A 19,443-nucleotide genomic window follows, 5' to 3' on the forward strand; every position below is an offset into this window, starting at 1 on the left:
GAAGTTCAAAGAAAAATGAGAAGCATTTCGTTTTATAATTTCAGCTTCATTTTCATTTTTATGAATGCGGTATATGGTAAACACTTGTTGTTTGTGACACCACCTTTCGATGTTTCAGTAGCAGTTTAGAAGATATACAATATGTATGTAGTTAAGTAACCGTTAACAAGTTAAGAAGTAAAGAAGGGCTGAGTTCGGGTGTAACCGAGCATTTTATATCCTCACAAGGATCAACGACGAGAAAATACTCTCAACTGCTGGCAAAACCTTATTTAAACAATGTTGCGAAAGAATTCAACATTTATTATTCGACGAAAGGGTGAAGAGGTTACAATCAAATTATAAGCCGAATATTCGTTTAGTCTCATTAATATATTTTGGTTCATATCCGAGATATTAGTACTAAATTTAACTAATCAATGACAAACATGTAATAATAACTCAGTATAGAGAAAAATCAATCAGTGAAACGAATATTACTTATTAAATTTCAGATGAGAATTTAGACTATGGTCTAGACGGATTTAATTCATATTCAGCGGTAAACCACATTATGTTTATGCAAACATTGAAATATCACATATATTTATACATAAAAAGTCAGAAATCACTATATCGGGTGTATTTGGGCTAGACGATATATGTACCCGATTTTATCTATTTTGGACATTACGATACACCATTACTAGGAAAATTTGCTGTCTGAGTTTCATTAAGATACCTCACATATTGACCAATATATAAGGTATTAAGTCAATCGGATGTTTAAAAATCCTTATATTAGGTATATGTAGGCTAGGAGAAGTATGTAATCGATGTTTTCCCTTTTTGAGAACACGACATATTATTTCCATAAAACGATGCTCTCTGACTTGCATTAAAGTACCTCATATCTCATAAATCATACCTGATTCCGACTATTTTTAGACGGGAGAACGCATACCTTAAATACACTTTATACGCAAAGTTTTATTTATATAGCATCATTGGTTATCAATTTATAAAGAAGTTTTCAAAAGATTTCCCCTTAGCGAGCTTCGTTGATATAGGTTAAGTAGTTTCTGAGATATGCTTATTAAACCTCTTAGAGGGCGGGACCAGCCCCATATTTAAAAAGTTTCAGCTTGCTTTGTACAATATAACGGTTTTGTATCTTTGTATGGAGCTTGGTTATAGCCCCTTCTGCAATACCAACCCCTCTTCGATGCCATGGAACACGTGTACCAAGTTTCAAAATATCTTAATTTTTACTCAAATTATCGTTTTCGCAGACGGGCAGACACACATTCACGCGGCACTCAACTCGTCTTGTCATCCTGATAATTTATAAATACCATATATATATATAATTCTATATCTATCTTGATTAGTTCTGTTTTGCGAGAATATAAAAAGGCAATCGGTTAACAATTTTGGAAAACGAAAAGGGAATACGTAATGGTAGCTTATAGCACCTGAAACTAATCCAGATAATATTGATGTATAACGAAATGATCAGATTCCTTCTTAACGGTTCAATATACATATCTCTCAATCTACTAATTAGATAGCACCAAGATAAAAGGCTGAAATCTAGTAATAATCCCGCCCAGTGTGATATCTAACACTTGAACGAAAATTATAAGAAGCATTGAATATAATGGGGATGACAATATTAAAATAAAAGAAGTATGGAAGAGCTAAGATCGGGTATAACCGAGCATTTCATACTCTTGCAACTTGCCAAGATCACAGCCGGGGAAATACTTTCAGGTGTTGGCAAAACTTTATTTTAAAAATGTTGCGAAAGAATTCAAATATATAAGGAATAAAGTCAACTAAATTTTGAAAACCCTAATATTAGTTTTATGGGGCCTAGGACAAGTTTTTATCAGATTTTGCACAAACATGCGACGTTATCCCATCGTCGAAATTTGACAGCGGTTCCTATAAAACGTGGCGCATTACTTTATAGATTTATCGCATTTTTAGTAGTTTTTAATAAAACTGTTATATGGGGACTGGGCGTGGTTATAATTAGAGTTCCCTTTTTTTAACAGAATGGATAGGAATGTCAAAAGAGATTGTTTTAAGCGAAATTGGTTAATATAGCTCGAATGGTATAAGTTATTTATATTATATTATTAAGGGGCGGGGCCACGCCTACTTTAACAAAAAAATTTGACCATAGATGCCTCTCCGTAATGCAATTCGTTGTAATAAATAACAGCCTAGTCGGACTCGAAATTTTGCTTTGACCACGTATGGGATAGGTATATCCTGAATTTTATAAAAATGCAAAAATACCAATATCGGCTGGTGATTAGATTTTTGATTTTGAAAGGAAATCACACATTGAACTCCAAAATAATTTAGGTGCTATATATATATGGTGACTCCGCACCTTCAAGGGCTGCTGTCAAATTTAGCGAGGCTTGATTCAGCGAGTATAACGTGGGACCACGTCTTACCTAGCTGCAAGAAAACGTCTAAAGTAATGTGACAAAAGTCCATGACATCCACGTCGTTAAAGAACACGAGTTAATACAAGGTGCGTTCCAAAGTAAACAGTAAAAAATTAACAAAGTAAACTCTAGTGTTGTTTCCTTTATCGACTTCCAGTAAAAATGTCATGCCATTTCATCTATTGGAAGTGAAGTTATTGCGGTTTAAGTGTCTGTATGTTTTTGTCATCGGTGCGAAAATAAGCTTCGAACAAAGAGCCAACATTAAATTTTGTTTTAAAATTGGTAAAACTTTTACCTAAACGTTTCAAGTGATGAAACAAGTTTATAGCGATGATTGCCTATCCTGTAGCAGAGTGCACGAGTGGCTTCAACGTTTTCAAGTTGGTCGTGAGGACATGAATGAGAAATGAGCCGAAACCCAAAAAATCGCGCCTGGTGAAGTCAAAAGTGAAGACAATGCTGATTTGTTTTTATGATTCCAAGGGTGTTGTCCACAAAGAATTTGTTCCACCCGGCCAAAACGTTAATGCGGTGTTCTACCTTGGAGTTTTGAAGCGTTGTTGCGCCGTATTCGACGTGTTCGGCCCGAATATCGCGAAGATGGAAGTTGGCGTTTGTTGCACGATAATGCGCCGTCTCATCGATCGACGCTTGTGGCCGATTAGTTGACCAAAAATCACATTTTCATAATAAACCACTCCCCGTATTCACCTCATATGGCATCGTGCGTTTTCTACTTTTCGGAAAAATGGCGGCCATACCGGGCAACGAGCTAAAACACTCGTTCGACATGCTTTTGAACCGTGCAAGAAGCTGTATTAAAGCAGAAGGAGACTATTTTAAATAAAATTAATTGATTTTGCCGATAAAACCATTTGTTCTGTATTTTTTTTTTTAAGTCCTGTTTACTTTGGAACGCACCTTATAGTACACCACACGCTTATTCCTGTGTGGAATATTCGGCTTGAGCATGTGATTTGATTCATAAGAATGAATGCTCTGGTGGACTCCAGAACAGCGAAACATTTCACTTCTGATTAACATTTGTTCCATTCGATGCAAAAGTCCTCACTAGGATACGGTTCACATCAGAACAGGTCGCTAAGCCGGCGACTTTTAGAATGGTTAAACTTAACGATTAAACGTATAGACCCAATAGAAACTACGATTATTGGTATGTACATATGGTACTTTCGTACAGCCCTACTTTGACGAATATTGTGATTAGTGTTAGCTATGAAATACAATAGGATAATAAATTACGAAGATAATAAGAAGATATTGAAAGCAGTATTATTTATTTCACTTGAGCAATGCTGCCCATTTGGAGGTTTTATCAGTAAAATCACTCATTTTACGTTCCCTCCAGTGGGCAAAAAAGGCTTTTAGTGGCTGAAATTTTTTTAGTGATAAGTCTCCAACGGTAACTAGAGGAAATTGAATAAATGCTTACACTACTCCCTCTCTAAGATACTTTAATTCTATCTCAAGCTTTTAAAGAGACAAAGATATTTTGCGAAAAACTGCGATTTATATGCTGGTCCAGAAAGACATAATATTGGTATAAAAGGTGTCACCTACAGTGATTTAACCATTACATCTTCGCAACATTCTTGCTGCCGTTAGTTTAAAGCCTTGATTGGACTCAAAGCAAATTGGAATATTTTCTTATCTAAAGGTAATGATTTACACATTTATTTGATCAGTCAATATTCTTTCATCTGAAATCATTTTGCGGAGAGTTTTGATGCCTTCGTCCATAACAGTCCTTTTTCGAAGGCGCAGAGCTCAATTAATATTGATCAAACTATTATTTTGTTTGATATCAATAACATTTTTTATATCAGTACAAAATCTTTATTCCTTATTTTCAATTTAAAGTACTAAAATATTTGTCTTTAAAATGATAAATCTCATGACCAATTAGTACGACCGACGTCCAAGACGTTCACCCTGTAACGGTGTACAAATATATTCTTCCAAATGCCTTTAAACAGTTAAAATTAGTTAAAATTTGTAAAATTTATTTTAATGAAAATAACTGGACATTCTTTCTTAAACATAAATAAGGCATGAATATGAATGAAATTGGCTTAAACTTAGCTGACCAATAGTGCCGGTTTGGCCGGGACAGCCCGGTTTCCGAGTTAAGCGTCTCGGACGTTCCGGGTTTAGAAATGAAAAAAAAATATTGAATTGAATAAAATTGTGTTGCTCTCTCATATATTATAAGTCGCGATTTTTAGTGAATTATAATATAGAAAAACTCGAAGACTAAAAAAACCGTCCCGAATTTTTCCGGGACAAATATGGTCACCTAAGTTTAGGCCATCTGACTTTTTCCTCTTATGACTATTAAATTTAACCCCTTTGGTTGAGTTTATAGCACTTATACCTCTTTTGAGTTAAGCAGGTTGATTTTAATATAAATAACAATAAGAAACAAAATGTTGTAATGAAAGTACGTGAGTCTATGATCTGATATATAGCTAAGTTAATAAGATGCTGAATGTGGTTGTAATTCATGTATAGTTCGCTCAAATAATGAATGTTAAATTCTTACATAACATTTTTATACCCTGAACAGGGTATATTAGAAGGAAACGTCGGAGACCCTATAAAATATATACATATAAATGATCAGCATGAGCTGAGCCATGCCCGTCCTTCGGTCTGTCCGTCCGTCTGTCTGTAGATACCCGAACTAGTCCCTCGGTTTTTAAGATCTTCGGCACACGTCCTTTTCTCCACAAAAGCTGGGCATCAAATGGAATGGAAAGCATTTTCATTGTACGATATATCTTGACAAAATTCGGCATGAAGTATTGTCTAAGGCAATTGTACAATCTTTGAATAAACTATTCAGATTCTAGCTGCCATACAAACTGAACGATCAGAATAATGTGCTTGTATGGAAACTTTTTTAATTTGACGAGATATCTTCAAGAAATTCGGCACGAATTATTGTCTAAGGTAATGGTGCTATTTCCGAAGAGCCGGTACAGCGCCAATATAGACTATTTCGAATCGGGATTGTTATCTCTCTTTCGCCAGATGCTACTTATGAATTATATCCTACCACATATTGAAAATATAATATAAAAGCATTTGTCTCGTTTATTGGTAGAGCACTTCAATTTTTATGAATGTGTGACAATAGACGAGCAATTGCATGGCTTTCGAGGTAGACATAAATTTCGCAAGTACATGTTAAGCCAAATATATGGGTTAAATCGTTCATCGTTAGTACTACAAGAAAAAACAAACCGAGTATTCTTCCAAAGCTGCTGGAAAATAAAAAGCTTCCCTTACATCCATCAACTTTTGCTTTCACGAAATCCACGACCTAAAACAAATGTACTGAGTACGATGTATTGCCCAAGCGAAGTCAGTATTAGAGCTGCAAAACTATCGATAGTCGGACAACTCGCTAGTTTAAAAAAATAATATCGATAGGTTTTCCCCTTGAAATCTACTTACCTTTTGCTGGTTTTAATTAAGAGACCTTGGCTTTGTACAGTTCATTTTCATGAAATTAATCGGATTAATTTATAAAACAAAACATGAACCAAAACGGAAAAACAAAATAAATAATAAAGTTCCATTAACAATTTCTCATGTTACTATATAAAATGGTCCGAGAGGATTAACCCGTCAGCTCAAACGGTAAATTTTTTATACACTTTCTCAATGTAAATTATTTATTCCACATTAATCCATTTGTTATAATCGTATTAAAACGGGAAAACTGTGGCGTGAATAAGTGTGTTCTTTGCAGTAGGCGTTTCAAACCATTAAAAATTCTTACAAATATTTCCGTAACATTCTTTATAACTCATTTAACTCATAATTAAAGTGTAAAAAATAGTAATGAATAACATTATTTCAAAAATTTGAAACCATATGCGCGCAACAAAGCCAAGAATGAAAAGATGATTTTAAGTGCTACCATGTTATCCAAAATTAGACTTCACTTTTGGTATTACTAGACTATATCAATATGTAGCTATTTCTATTAAGTGAAATTTTGCAATTTTATGAAAATTTTTGGTAAGTCTAGTTAAGGCATAAACCATGGATAGTCAAAATAAACTATCGATAGTGAGACGAAAATAAAACTATCCATAGTCCCATCGATGATTTTACAGCTCTACTGCTGAGTATTCTCTTGCACGTGCAATATGCCATAAGTTAGTGACACGAAAATTAAACTATCGATAGTCCCATCGATTGTTTTGCAGATCTAGTCAGTACTGATCCCAAGAAGTTGCCGACAATTATAGAATACTATAATAAAATAAAATGCTAGGTCAAGGGATCTCCACATCATCAATATCTCCACTATTTTTATATAATATATTGTCCCCTTTATTAGATGTGGATACTGTCGATAAAATGCTGATTTGTTGTAGCTGAAAACAACCATTAGAAGACAGTTTAAACGAGAGTTTGCTTTTTCACGAGCTAAGCCATACATGTCAGCCAGAAGTAGAATACCATAATCATCAGCATCATCGCCTTTACTGGCTAGTATATGTTATCTCAAGAAATTGCACTACCACCATCGCAAAAACACTTAAAAAGCCTACCAGCGTCAATAAAAAGAACATCAATATTTTACAATATATTTGTTATGAAAATAATGCATCGTTCAAAAATAACCTTCATGAAAACATAGCTACATATTTAGTTTTTGTAAAAAGCTTTCTGTAAAAAGGAACACAATCGAAATAAATACTTGCATTAAATGCATACAAAAAAAGCTTCTTTGAATTAAATTTATTATTGTTACTACTCCTCCTGTTTACATTTCTATAACTAAAATGCGTTTTTAACAAGTTTCAACAGTTTGTAACTCCGTAGTACTGAAAATTCCATATGTGTAGAAACGACAGTTAGTTTTTTGAGAAGCAATTGAAGCTTCAATATAAATTTGTTGCTCACATAACAAAGTATAGTAATGAAACTGAATCAGTCTATAATATAAGTTAGTAACCTTACCAATTATGATTGCAATCTATTGACGGTTTCGTCGAATAAGTGTTGATTTGTAACGGTTGCTTGTAACAATTAACACTAATCAAGATAGATGTAGAGTTATACATACATATACACCTAATTTTATATAAATTATAATAAAATTATATTTTTTACACGATTTTATTCCATTAAGCACGATTAAAAATTATGTGGGCTTAAATTTTATGTTTCAGATTTAATTTTTCGAACCATGTTCATACACAAATTTAAACGAATTCTCTATTTGTGGATACAAGCAAGTGTACTGATCAGAGCTATTGTAAATAATACACATTTTAGGGAAATTCGTTTTTTATGAAGTATGTGAAAATAAGTGAGATCGGATGATTACCAGTAACATTCCTGATAAGTCTCTGGCAACTTGTAGATATTTAATTGGCAAACATGATGTTATATTTAGTGCTAAGTTTCAGTGGAAATAAACCCTAACTTGTTCAACAAGCAGATAAACGTGGCATGAATACTTGTAGAATACTTAGAAAATGAAAAGCCTGTAGAATATCTTATATTCGAATGCAAGGCTTTGTATAGAAAAAGAATCGTAACTACCGATCGAGGGCTTATTGGCGATTTCTAGGAAGTTGCACATATCAAACATTTTGAATTGATGATGATTGGCCTCCTAAAGGCCTCGGTGCGTCCTTAGACATCCACCCTATCTACATAGGTATGTACCATAACTATTCAAGCACCCATTTAGTAAATATGTGGACTTTAGCGTCTTTGTTTGTACATTTACCGAAAATATCGGTCAATTCATGAGATCTAGTATTCAAAATCATAGAGAATCTTTTTATGTTAACAACTTGCTTTCGCGTCAAATCTAAGTAAAGTCATGTCATTCCTTCCTCTAGCCATCTCTCTTTCTAAGAACAGTGTCTTTGTGTTGAAAATGTGTAATATTGAACAATTCGTTCAATTACAGGAATCCCGCTTAATTGAACACAATAATCAATTAAAAAAGTGTTTTTTTATTTTTTAATAAGTATATTTAAATAATATTTTTAACTTTAAACGAAAAAAACATGTGGGACAAGAACAAGCCAATGCACTTTCGCATATTTAGAGATCAGTGTTATAAAAAAAAAATAAACTAAAGTACAAAAACAATTGATGTTATTATATACATGTAGCACTTACATTCACATATTAAGAGATCGTTCAATTTTAAAATGTTAACTTACGAAGTCTGTAATTTTTTTTTGTATATTGTTTAACCTACAAAAATTACATCCGATTCTATATTCCCTAGTTCACACAAGAAATTGTTTTCTAAATAAAAATATGTTTGAAGTTCTTGTATGGTTTTTTGTAAGTTTTAAAATAGCTTCGAGAACTGACGGAGGCTTTGGAGACTAATTTTCTTTCTCTTACTCCTCAACTTAAGTACCAGAGATAAAATCAGCATCCTCCAAAATATCTTCACCAATAAACGTACATATGTATGTTTTCAATTGCGTTGCAGAAATACCAACTGCTGCTTATCACAAATGCTGCAAAATATGTATGTCTGATATTAACACTAAACCTACCAGCATTGCATGTATAACTATTCCTACCATGAGCGGTCAAATGACGGATTTTGAAATTACTTATATCTCTTAATATAAAATGAAGAAAATAATTATTTTATAATTAAAAATATAGTTTCTTTTATTTAAAAATAAATCATCTACATTTTATTCCTTATATACAACACTTTTTACAAATTATAGGCTTCTCAATCGCACATTTGCCGCATACGTACTTTTTACATTTTAATCAGAATTTGTTTGTCTTATTTTTTTTGCAATATCTTATCTGACATGTTTTCCGATCACTTGTTTGTGCACTAATGTTTCTGGCTGCTTTTGCTGGCTCTTCTTCCTTGCCTGGCTGTTGCTCTTTTTGATATTCGCTTATAAGTTCTTCTCCCAATTGAAATAAAAAGTTTTGCCTTGATATTAGACTTCCCGTTGTTTCTTTATATAATATCCATGCATTTATCCCGGCTAAGTCTAGGATATTGAAAAATACTTGTAGTGGCCATCTCCGAGATTTAGATTTTACAGAGTATTTTCTGGCCATTTGGTCCGTAACATCTACACCGAATTTGGTGTTATTATATAATCTTATTGTCTCGGGTATATAGGCATCATTTTTTTCAATTTTCACCGAATTATGCATTGAGCTAAGAATCAATACCTTTTTATTTTGTTTAGCCTTATAAACTGTCAGAGTACAATTATTTGTCCGATATAATTTTGTTGAGAAACGTGTCATATTGTCTTTTTTCTGTTTTGCCAATTTTGGTAACTCTCTTTTATTTGCTCGAATTGTTCCAACAACCGTAGTTTTTTTTCTAAAAAGTTTAGTCGCTATCGAAATGCTTGTAAAAAAATTGTCCATGGTTATATTTCTTCCCCGACCTGTATACGGTTCTACTAATTTCAGAGCGACAAACTCCCCAAGGGGAACTGAAGGATCTCTGCTTTCATCTTTTCCCAAATAAGGAAAGCCGTTTATTATATATTTGCTATTTACATCGGACGCTAGCCAGAATTTGATGCCAAATTTGTCGGGTTTATTTGGCATGTACTGGGTAAATCTGCATCTTGACCTTGAGATTGCACCTAGAGAATGGTGCTGCCAAATTGTATAGCATAAATCTCTAAAGTTAATGAAACTTATGATGAATCGTTAACAGTATCTATTTTTTAATTTCAGATTTGAGTTTTCGAGAGTATTCTATTACAAAAACATATAAATCGTTCAGTCGGTCAAATGACCGCTCGTGGTAGTTAAAACGGTCTACATAGTTATCTCAAAAATCAAAGAATCGAAAAAGTAGTAAATATTAAAAAAACAATTGTATGCATATTTTAGGAAAAGTCATGAAGTTTAATGGCGGTATAATAACGTGGTGCTTAGAAAATTTTAAAGAAAGTTTGAAAACGGTCATTTGACCGCTCGTGGTAGGTTTAGTGTTAAAGGGATATATTTTTCAATAACACATATTTTTAACCAATTATGCGGGAAAACCAAGTAACCGGGTACAATAAAGCATGAAAATTTACACGTATTTTGTAGGCAATATATTATATTTTTGACCGATCAGGAGATTCCAATAAGCGGGAAAATTAATTAACAGGAGGTCAACTAAGCGGGGGATACTGTAATACCAAAATAAGATAAAATCGGGTCATATCCCCCAATTGCTAATATATGCATGAATTTGAAACTTTCGGTTTACTTTTACCGTTTATAAGAATCAATATATAAGATACCTTAGCAAAATTGACTGTACGAATAATACTAAATGAATATACCTGCGAGTACTACATATCATTATTGACTTATATACTATAAAAAGTGGAAACATATTCTTCAGTAAAGCTAAAAGTTTATGCAATGAGTCCAGAATATCCGCTGGTGGAGGTTTTCTTCTTATACCGAATGCATTAAATTTGGCCTCTTTCGTTGAGTTTATATCACAAATATATATATTATATATGGTATATACCTACATATGTCGTTTGAGTTAACTAAGTTGATTTATATAAAAATATCTCGATTACGAAGCAAACTGTGGATTGTAAAGCTTTGAAAAGTGGGCGTGGCCGCGCCTACTAATAGGTTTAATGTATATATCTCCCAAGCTTGAACCCAAATTTGCACAGGACATATTTTAAACACTAGTATGAATGAAGTGCGGCTTATAGACCTAAAATCTTAAGCATTTTCATGTGTTCTTCTGCCGAGTTTTGGTAGGAACACCACCTTGACTCTGTAACGAAGCTTTTTGCTGCCCCCTGCTTCTTATGGTTTGCTGAGGTATACTCGCCGTATCCAGGGTTCGTTACAATAAATTTGTAAACTGTGGGGCTCTTTACAAATCGTACTTTATTTGTCTTCCAATTACACAATATGTAGATCCACTTTCAATCGCTCAATATTTATATCCGCGTTGTAGGAGCGTCACCCAATGCTGGCGTTCATTCCACTTTCAATTACACAATCTCTAGATCCACGTTGTAGGAGCGTCACCCGATGCTGGCGTTTCGACAGGTAAGTGATTCACGTTACCCGTTAGCGCGTCACTATCACGCGGAATTACGGAGGGCAGTGACAGCGGCCGCAATACCAAGCGTGGAGCAGGTCAGAGGATCGACTCACTACCCACTTCACGCGTGACTTCCGGCCTTCGCACGTTAAGGAGTGAAATGCCTGCCAGAGGATCGACTCACTGCGAGACATTCACTCCTTACTGCCGGAAAACGTCGTCTGCCTTTCCGCGCTCCCGTTGAATAGTTAGTATACTATCGCGTATACTACCCTGTCGCGCTCTGGGTGTGCTACGCGTCCCGGGATGACTTACGTTCCGTGTCCTGCTCCGATGATGACCTCGACCTCGACATCCCTTTAGGATGGCGTGTGTTGCTAGAAGTGGCGTGATTTTCGTTGCAGCCCAATACTCGTTGTGTTGCTTGCGTGGCGTGATTTAACTGTTGTGTCGCAACATGTTGCTTTCGGATGGCGTGTGTTGCTAAAAGTGGCGTGATATTCCCGTTGTGGCCCAATACTCGTTGCGTTGATTTTATTTAACAGGGTGCGTCTTCATGTGTTGATTGGTGCCTTTATATGGTAAGAAGCTGTTAGTGGCGTTTGTGATTTCTTCTTTGCTTACTATGTGCTGGATTGCTCTGCTGTACATGCGGCAGATTGCTGACCTCCCGGGAAATGCTTGTTTTCAAGAACCTCAAGCGACACGGAAACCCTTCTGCCATCTACGGCAAGGCTATCTGTATCTGTAATCTGAAAATCTCTCCATACTTGGGAATATGAACGTAATGTAAGAGAGACTCAACTCTGATGTTTGTGGGGGAGCTTCCTCATAGAGTGTATCCTTTACAGTTACGAGCTTCAATTTGAGGCCTTCAAAAAATCCAAAGAGGCTTGGTCCACGCACTTAATTACCCTGTAACCCCTAAAGGTTTCAGGAGTCAAACACCGGATGGGGACACATCGGATTTGCAAGAACATAGATTAACACTACACTCGACAATCTCGCATAATCTCCACCCATTTCCCCTGAATGGTATTGGGTGAGGAGAAGTTTTCGTCTATTGTAGACACTTGCATCCAGTCCCTGGTTACATCGTAAAAGTATCTAGTGGTTGTTGTGCTGTTTGTTTCGGCTCCCCCTTGAGGTTTTCGGGCAGAGTTTCCAACGTTTAGTTGTGGAAGCGATTTCTTTTCTGCGTGTTTGTTTTGACGGTATCCGCGGGCGGTTCCCATTTGCTTCCTGTCTGGCGCTCCTCTTCGTCAACTGAGATGCAAGTAACCTTATCCTTGGCTATCTTTCTGAGTACAAAGACTGTCTTTTGGTACCAGTTCTTCCTCGGTTGATTTTGAGATTTTTTTCTCTTTTTGGGTTGTACCTCCTCTTTGCCACTGTGCTCGAGTTGGTACTCTTCACTGATTTGAAGGTAGACGGTTTCATATCTAAGTTTAGGGTACTTTAATTGGTACCTTCTGTTTTTGTTGCTGTCACTACTGGCGTACTCTGCCTGGTACACCCGGTAGTACTCTTCATCGTGTCCTGCCTGGAGACGAGGATGTTGTCTTCATCGGAATCCGTTGTTGAATTCCGACAAGTATTAATGTTTGCTGTTGTCCCTGTAGTCGTTGCGATAGTCGTCAAGTTGTCAGTTGTCATTGTTCTTTGTGTTCATATTTGGTCCCACGGGTCATTTGGAAAGGGTTGGTCACTCGTACGCAGAGCTGGTATGTGGAGAGAAAGCATTAGCAGCTATTCAATTACCGCCCGCTGAACATTCAGCCATCAACATGGATACCTCGACACCTTGGCTTAGGGTGGTATTGGTGCGGATATCGTCACTCTACCCACAAAACGGAGATGACCGTAAAACCTAGGGTTTATTCATTCATCTCCATATTATGTGAATTGGGAGGTATCGTAACAGGAAATTGCGTAACAGAAAATTGCTTTCCCTTTTGGAATGCGCTCATAACTATTACTTAAGCATGTCAAGGCGACCAACGCTGAAGGAGCCAATAAAACGTTGTAAGGGAAGAATTACGCCTTCATGGTTATCTTCCAAATTTAAGAACATAAACAAAGACTTCAGGAAGTAACTTTATCTAGGTAAACTTTCCCAAGGAGAGGAGGTGGAGGTTAGCTATTGCAACCTCTTAAGGTCATATAAAAAAACACAAGGACAGCCAAAAGAAATTCGTAAACATCTGTTTGTAATTATATCGAGAATACACAGCTGGACGGTATCCAGTGAAGTGTCTTTAGACCTACTAATGGATACTGGCAGATCTAAATATCATACGGTTGAGTATACAGTAGACAGTGAAATAGAGACAGATTCCATTGCTGTAGATATACATGTAGTGTTAGAAAGCAATGTATATTGGACGATAAGCAGTTTCAAGTCCTTCAAATCGCCGGGACCCGACGGTTTATTCCAGGCTCAGTTACAAGAGCCCCAGAGCAAAGTAATATATGTATACCAAAGGCGAGCAAAACTCACATACCAATCCAAAGGATTTCAGACCAATTAATATTTCCTCATTCATCTTAACAATATTGGAAAGACTAATAGAAATGCTCATAAGAAACAATTTAAGCCCAGAAAAACTAGCAGTTGCACAGCATGCGTATTCTAAAGGAAAATCCACAGAAATAGCACTAAACTCAGTGGTAGCAGAGATTGAAAGATTTTTGGAGGTAAAACAATATACCTTCATAGTCTATCCAGCCATAGAAGCCGCTTAACGCCGGAAATTGATTGAAATAATGCTTATGGGCAAGTCAATAATTTCAACGCGAGGAGTTTCAATGTGAGGAGTTTCAACGATATGCAGAGATCTAGAAAAGAAGGTGGTCATGTTGTGGCCTACGCTGATGATGTGGCGGTTTAGGTAAGAGATAAATATCCGAGTACCCTCGCTAACCTTATACAAACAATATTAAATGAGATAAATCGACGGACCGATGTAGACTTAACTTAAATGCCAGGAGGACAGAGCTAGTATTATTCACTAGGAAACACAGAACTCCAGAAGTTATGCCGTCATTATTACATGGTTCCAGGCTAGCAATAGGAGATAAGGCAGATATATTCTTATAAGGTCGTGACACGTTGAACGTTTAATTCTGCGCGTTTCTGGCTTCAGCGTTTACAGCGTTAACCTTATTGCATGTTTCGATACTGCTTCACGAAAAACTCGCGGACCGTTTTGATATGAAGGTCACGAGTTTTCCCAAGTTTTTGTATCATAATGATTTCGGATACCTTCCATGTGATTGGGAAGTATTTGAGGTTTAGGCAAGCGCTTATAATCAGTATAAGCTTTGTTAGTGCTTTGCGCGAAAGATTTATCAGTACATCAGCTGTTATCAAGTCAAAGCCAGAAGCCTTTTCTTAGGTTTAGTTTTGATGAAATGGGCAACTTCTTTATTTTTTGTTGGTTGAATTTTACTTTCATGCTGCTGTTATGTGCCATGTTTAATCCGGTATACGAAATGAAATTTTTTTTTTTTAAGCGTTATTTGCATCCCTGCTTGGAACTAATTTTAGAAATTTAGAGGAATTCGTGGAAATCAAACTTAGACGGTAGGATAAAGGAAATAGCTACAGCACTTTACAGCAGTAAAAGAATGGCGGGTACTAAATGAGGATTAACGCCTCTGGTTGCTCACTGGCTTTACACAGCAGTTGTAAGACTTATGGAAAGCATAAAAAGAGCAGCTAGTACATTCAAAAGTAGAGCTCTTAGAACAACGCCAATTTAGGCACTAAAACAGATTTACTGCCAGAAGACTTGTTTTGTAAGTACAATAACTGGCAGAGGAATCAGTTCGTTAACTGAGGGAATCGTCTCTATTTGTCGCCAGTAACATGGAGCATTCTTAATACTTAGTAAGTTTCGTTTCTACGCAATACCACAGATTTTCGAAATCGAGGAGTGAGGTGGACAAGGGCGCAGGGATAAGCATCTATAGGGATGGGTCCAAGCAAGAAAATCGATTGGAACATGGTACACTTTCAGCAAAACTAGATACCGTAATTGCCTTCCGCTTACCAAACCACTATTAAAATTTTAAGAGAATGATGTAAGAAATCTAGTAGGAGTGCTAACAGGTCACTTTTTAAATGGCAGACATAATACCATATTGTAGAAGCATATCTATTGTGGAAGCTGTCAGTAGGTAGAACAAGAAGATACTATAATATAAAACATCTTCTATGCGAATTCAAGGCTTTGTATAGGAAAAGAATCGCAATTATCGGTCAAGGGTTTCTTGACGACGTTGGTTGCACAGATAAAATTTTAACTGCTTCTCTGAACTTGGCTTTTCTTTTCTTTTTTTAAAAGTTTCATACAGAAGGTACTCGTATGTAAATACATATACCATTAGGAAACATGCTTAATCACAATGGCGACGATACCGGTACGACAATTATTTTAAAAAATCGAGCCAATCCTTTTTGAAATATAACCATTTTGTTCTTTTCGAATATCCGAATTTGACCCCTTATACTTGTAACACTTATCATAAAATTCTCTAAAGTGACTTATAGTATATATTGCGTCACGATACGCCAAACATATTTGAATATTTGTTCAAACTAGAGCTCCGTACTACAATATCGTGCAACAAACCATTGATATTTTATTTTGTTGTGAAATGTTCTACAAAGAATAGCAATGAAAACACTTAAAGCTTTACGCTGCAGCTATAAACGTTTAAACATTACTTATGGCTCAGAGTCAGCGACTGCCAACGCATTCAATCGCACCATATGAAGTTGCTTTTATTTTATGCAACGAAAGCACTGATACGCTTTCGCATACACGTTCGCGAATTATGTAGCTCTAGTCTAATCTAATCTCGTATTTATTTTGCGTTATTGGCCATCATACCAATATACCGGAAGTAATAATCGGGCTTACATCTGGGCTCCACCATTTTTTTACACGTATAAAGTGTAGCTGCTTTCTTTACCCTAACTTCCACGTTTGGTTTCCAAGAAAGCTTCCTGTTCAAAATTAGTCCCAAGTAGCTTGCTTCATCTCCTATCGCTAGCCTGGTGCCACTTAATAATGGCGGCGTGATTTCTGGAGTACTGTGTTTCTTAGTAAACAATACTAGCTCTGTCTTGCTAGCATTTAAATTCAGGCCACATGATACGGCCCATGGATTAATATCGTCTAACATTGGCTTTCCTCTAACCGAAACTGCCACATCGTCAGGGTAGGCCACAACATGTACCACCTTCTTTTCCAGATCCACCAGCATTTTGTTCATTGTAAGAATCCAGAGAAGTGGGGATAACACGCCTCCTTGGGGTGTACCCCTACGGACAGATCTGTACATCGTTGAAACTCCTAGCGTTGAAATAATTGACCTGCCCAAGATCATCTGTCCAATTAAATTCTGAAGAGGCTCAGAGATGCCCAAATCTTTAAGCGCGCCTTCTATGACTGAGGAAGCTACGAGGGTGTATTCCTTTATCTCCGGGGACTTTTTAATCTCTGCCACCACTAAGCTTAACGCAGTTTCTGTGGGTTTTTACTTATAATTTGCAACTTATATGTGTTTCTATTAGAATGTGTAGCGTTTCTAAGAGAAATGAGGAAAGACGAATTGGTATAAAATCCTTTAAACTATTGTGTGAGCTTTTGCCTGCCTTTGGCATATACCTATATCACCTTGACTTTCCTCTATACCGAGTGAATATGATTGTAAACCAGTTTATTATGTAGCTCTGGGATTACTGGAACTGAGTCGGGAATATCTCGTCTGGTCACGGCGATTTATAAGGCTTGAAGCTTCCTATCGCCCAATAAGCATTACTATCTGACACTATGTCTACAGGAGGGGTCTCTGCTATCACTTTACTGCCCAGTGTATACTCCATTGTGTGGTTCTCGAAACTGTCTGGGAAGTGTGTATCCATTAGCAGGCCTAGAGTCTCTTCACTGAATACCGTCCAGCTGTGGTCTGGCTTGTGAAGGTATCCAATGCTATATATAGACTGTGCCATTATTATTCTAAGTCGGGACACTTCTGCAGTATTCTCCATGTCATTCCAAAAAACTTTCTACGAATTTCTTTTTGCCTTCCTTACCTCCTTTTTATATGACCATAAGACGTTATAATAGTTCTCCACTCTTCTTCTCTTTGGGCTAAATTGAATTGCTTCCTGCAATATTTCTGCAAGTTCTTCTAGTTAAATACGAGATCTTCAGAGAGGCTTTATTCTTCCCCTATTGCATGTTACTGGACAAGTCACTTCTAGTGCTTGTCGAGAAGTATCTGTTTAACGACGATGTCTAGATCCTCTTTGTTCTCTGATTGAATTGGCGGAACCATACGCTTTTTTAGCTCCTGCAGATGCATCTGCCAGTTTGTTTTCCTATGATTCCTGAATTTTTCTATCCTATCTACATTCTCTTCAATTATACACTCAATGTAGCTGTGATCTGAGAAAGAGTGTTCCTCCAGTACTCTCCAATGTGTAATTTTATATACTAGTTCTTCCAACACAAGTGTTATGTCTAATACTTCCTGCCGGTTTCTAGTTATAAATGTTGGCATACTGCCTCTGTTGCATAACAAAAGCTTAGTTCCTAGTAAATAACTAATCCAAATCCCCCTTTCGTTGATGTCCGTGCTGCCCCATGGTGTGTGGTGTGCGTTGGAGTCGCACCTAAGTAAAATCGAGCACTTGGATGCTTCGCTGTTTAATCAACAGCGATGGTACTAATTCTTCGCCAAACGGCATATATCGTGACGCCAGCCAGTAGTTAATTTGGAGAAGACGCATTAATTATTGTTTTCTCTGCATCTTATTAAGAGTCCCTCAAAAGTCAACTCTCAGTGATAGTTTCAAGCTCAGACCTCGAAGTACATTCACCTTGTTCAGTGTTTTCAGTGCGACTTCACATTTCGATTCCGAAGACAAGTTTTCTCCTGCATCGGCGTCTGAATTGTCTGACCTTAACCTTTGTGAATCCGTAGTTGATCTACCCGCCACTTTTCCCCAGTGATTCTACGAATTCCTTTGTTAGCAATAGCAGAATCTGCATTGTGGCTCGTTTTGTCTCCACACAAGATTCCGCTGCGGGTTCATCGAAGGCCTTGACAAATCTCCATCACCCAGTTGGCAAATTCGTTTTACAGGCTCTGATGAGCTGAGATAGCTATTGCGACCTTATATAGCTGGACCGGTCTTTCGTCGTCGCATTTGACGAGGGCAGACCTGGACTCCTTAGTAGCACCGCTGACGGCACATTCGTCAGTGCGGCTTACACCCACTTCTATTGGGCTATTGTTCCTTCGGGATCTCCATCATCCAGCACCCCAGTGATAATGCGGTTCCGGGCCACAGTAGCAAACGATTTTGCGGGCGTCACGCTCTTAACTTCGGTCTCTTGGCTGACGGCTTAGCCTCTTCAGCTGACCTTTGTCTCTTAGGTGCCACTGCTGGCGCTTCCAGCTTAAAGTTAGGCATGACAGCTCCCCCGCAATCAATGAATTCCGGGAGCTCATTTGAAAGAAAGTCATCTAGAAATGCTGATATAGAGCGTGATCTAGGCGTAAACTTGCTTAACGCGAAAATATTTAAAATTGCATCAACCCATAAAGCAAGGTTGGTGTAACGAAGAATGTTAGCCATGAGAGATGGACCACCAAGAAGACTCAAACGTCTCAAACTCAGAGATCTTTCAAACTAGCCAATACTCTCTAAGTAGTTTTCTAATTATGTAATAATAAAACAATTAAATCTTATTAAAACTCCTTGTTAGTCTAATACAAAGTATATACAAAAGAATATAATTGAACTAGTTGCAATGTAAAATAATAAATAAAAAAAAATATATTCAAAACTGATTCAAACCTTTAAATAACTTTTGGAATTATTTGATTCGGTCA

Source organism: Bactrocera oleae, chromosome 2 (assembly GCF_042242935.1).
Source record: "Bactrocera oleae isolate idBacOlea1 chromosome 2, idBacOlea1, whole genome shotgun sequence".
Taxonomy (NCBI): Eukaryota; Metazoa; Arthropoda; class Insecta; order Diptera; family Tephritidae; genus Bactrocera; species Bactrocera oleae.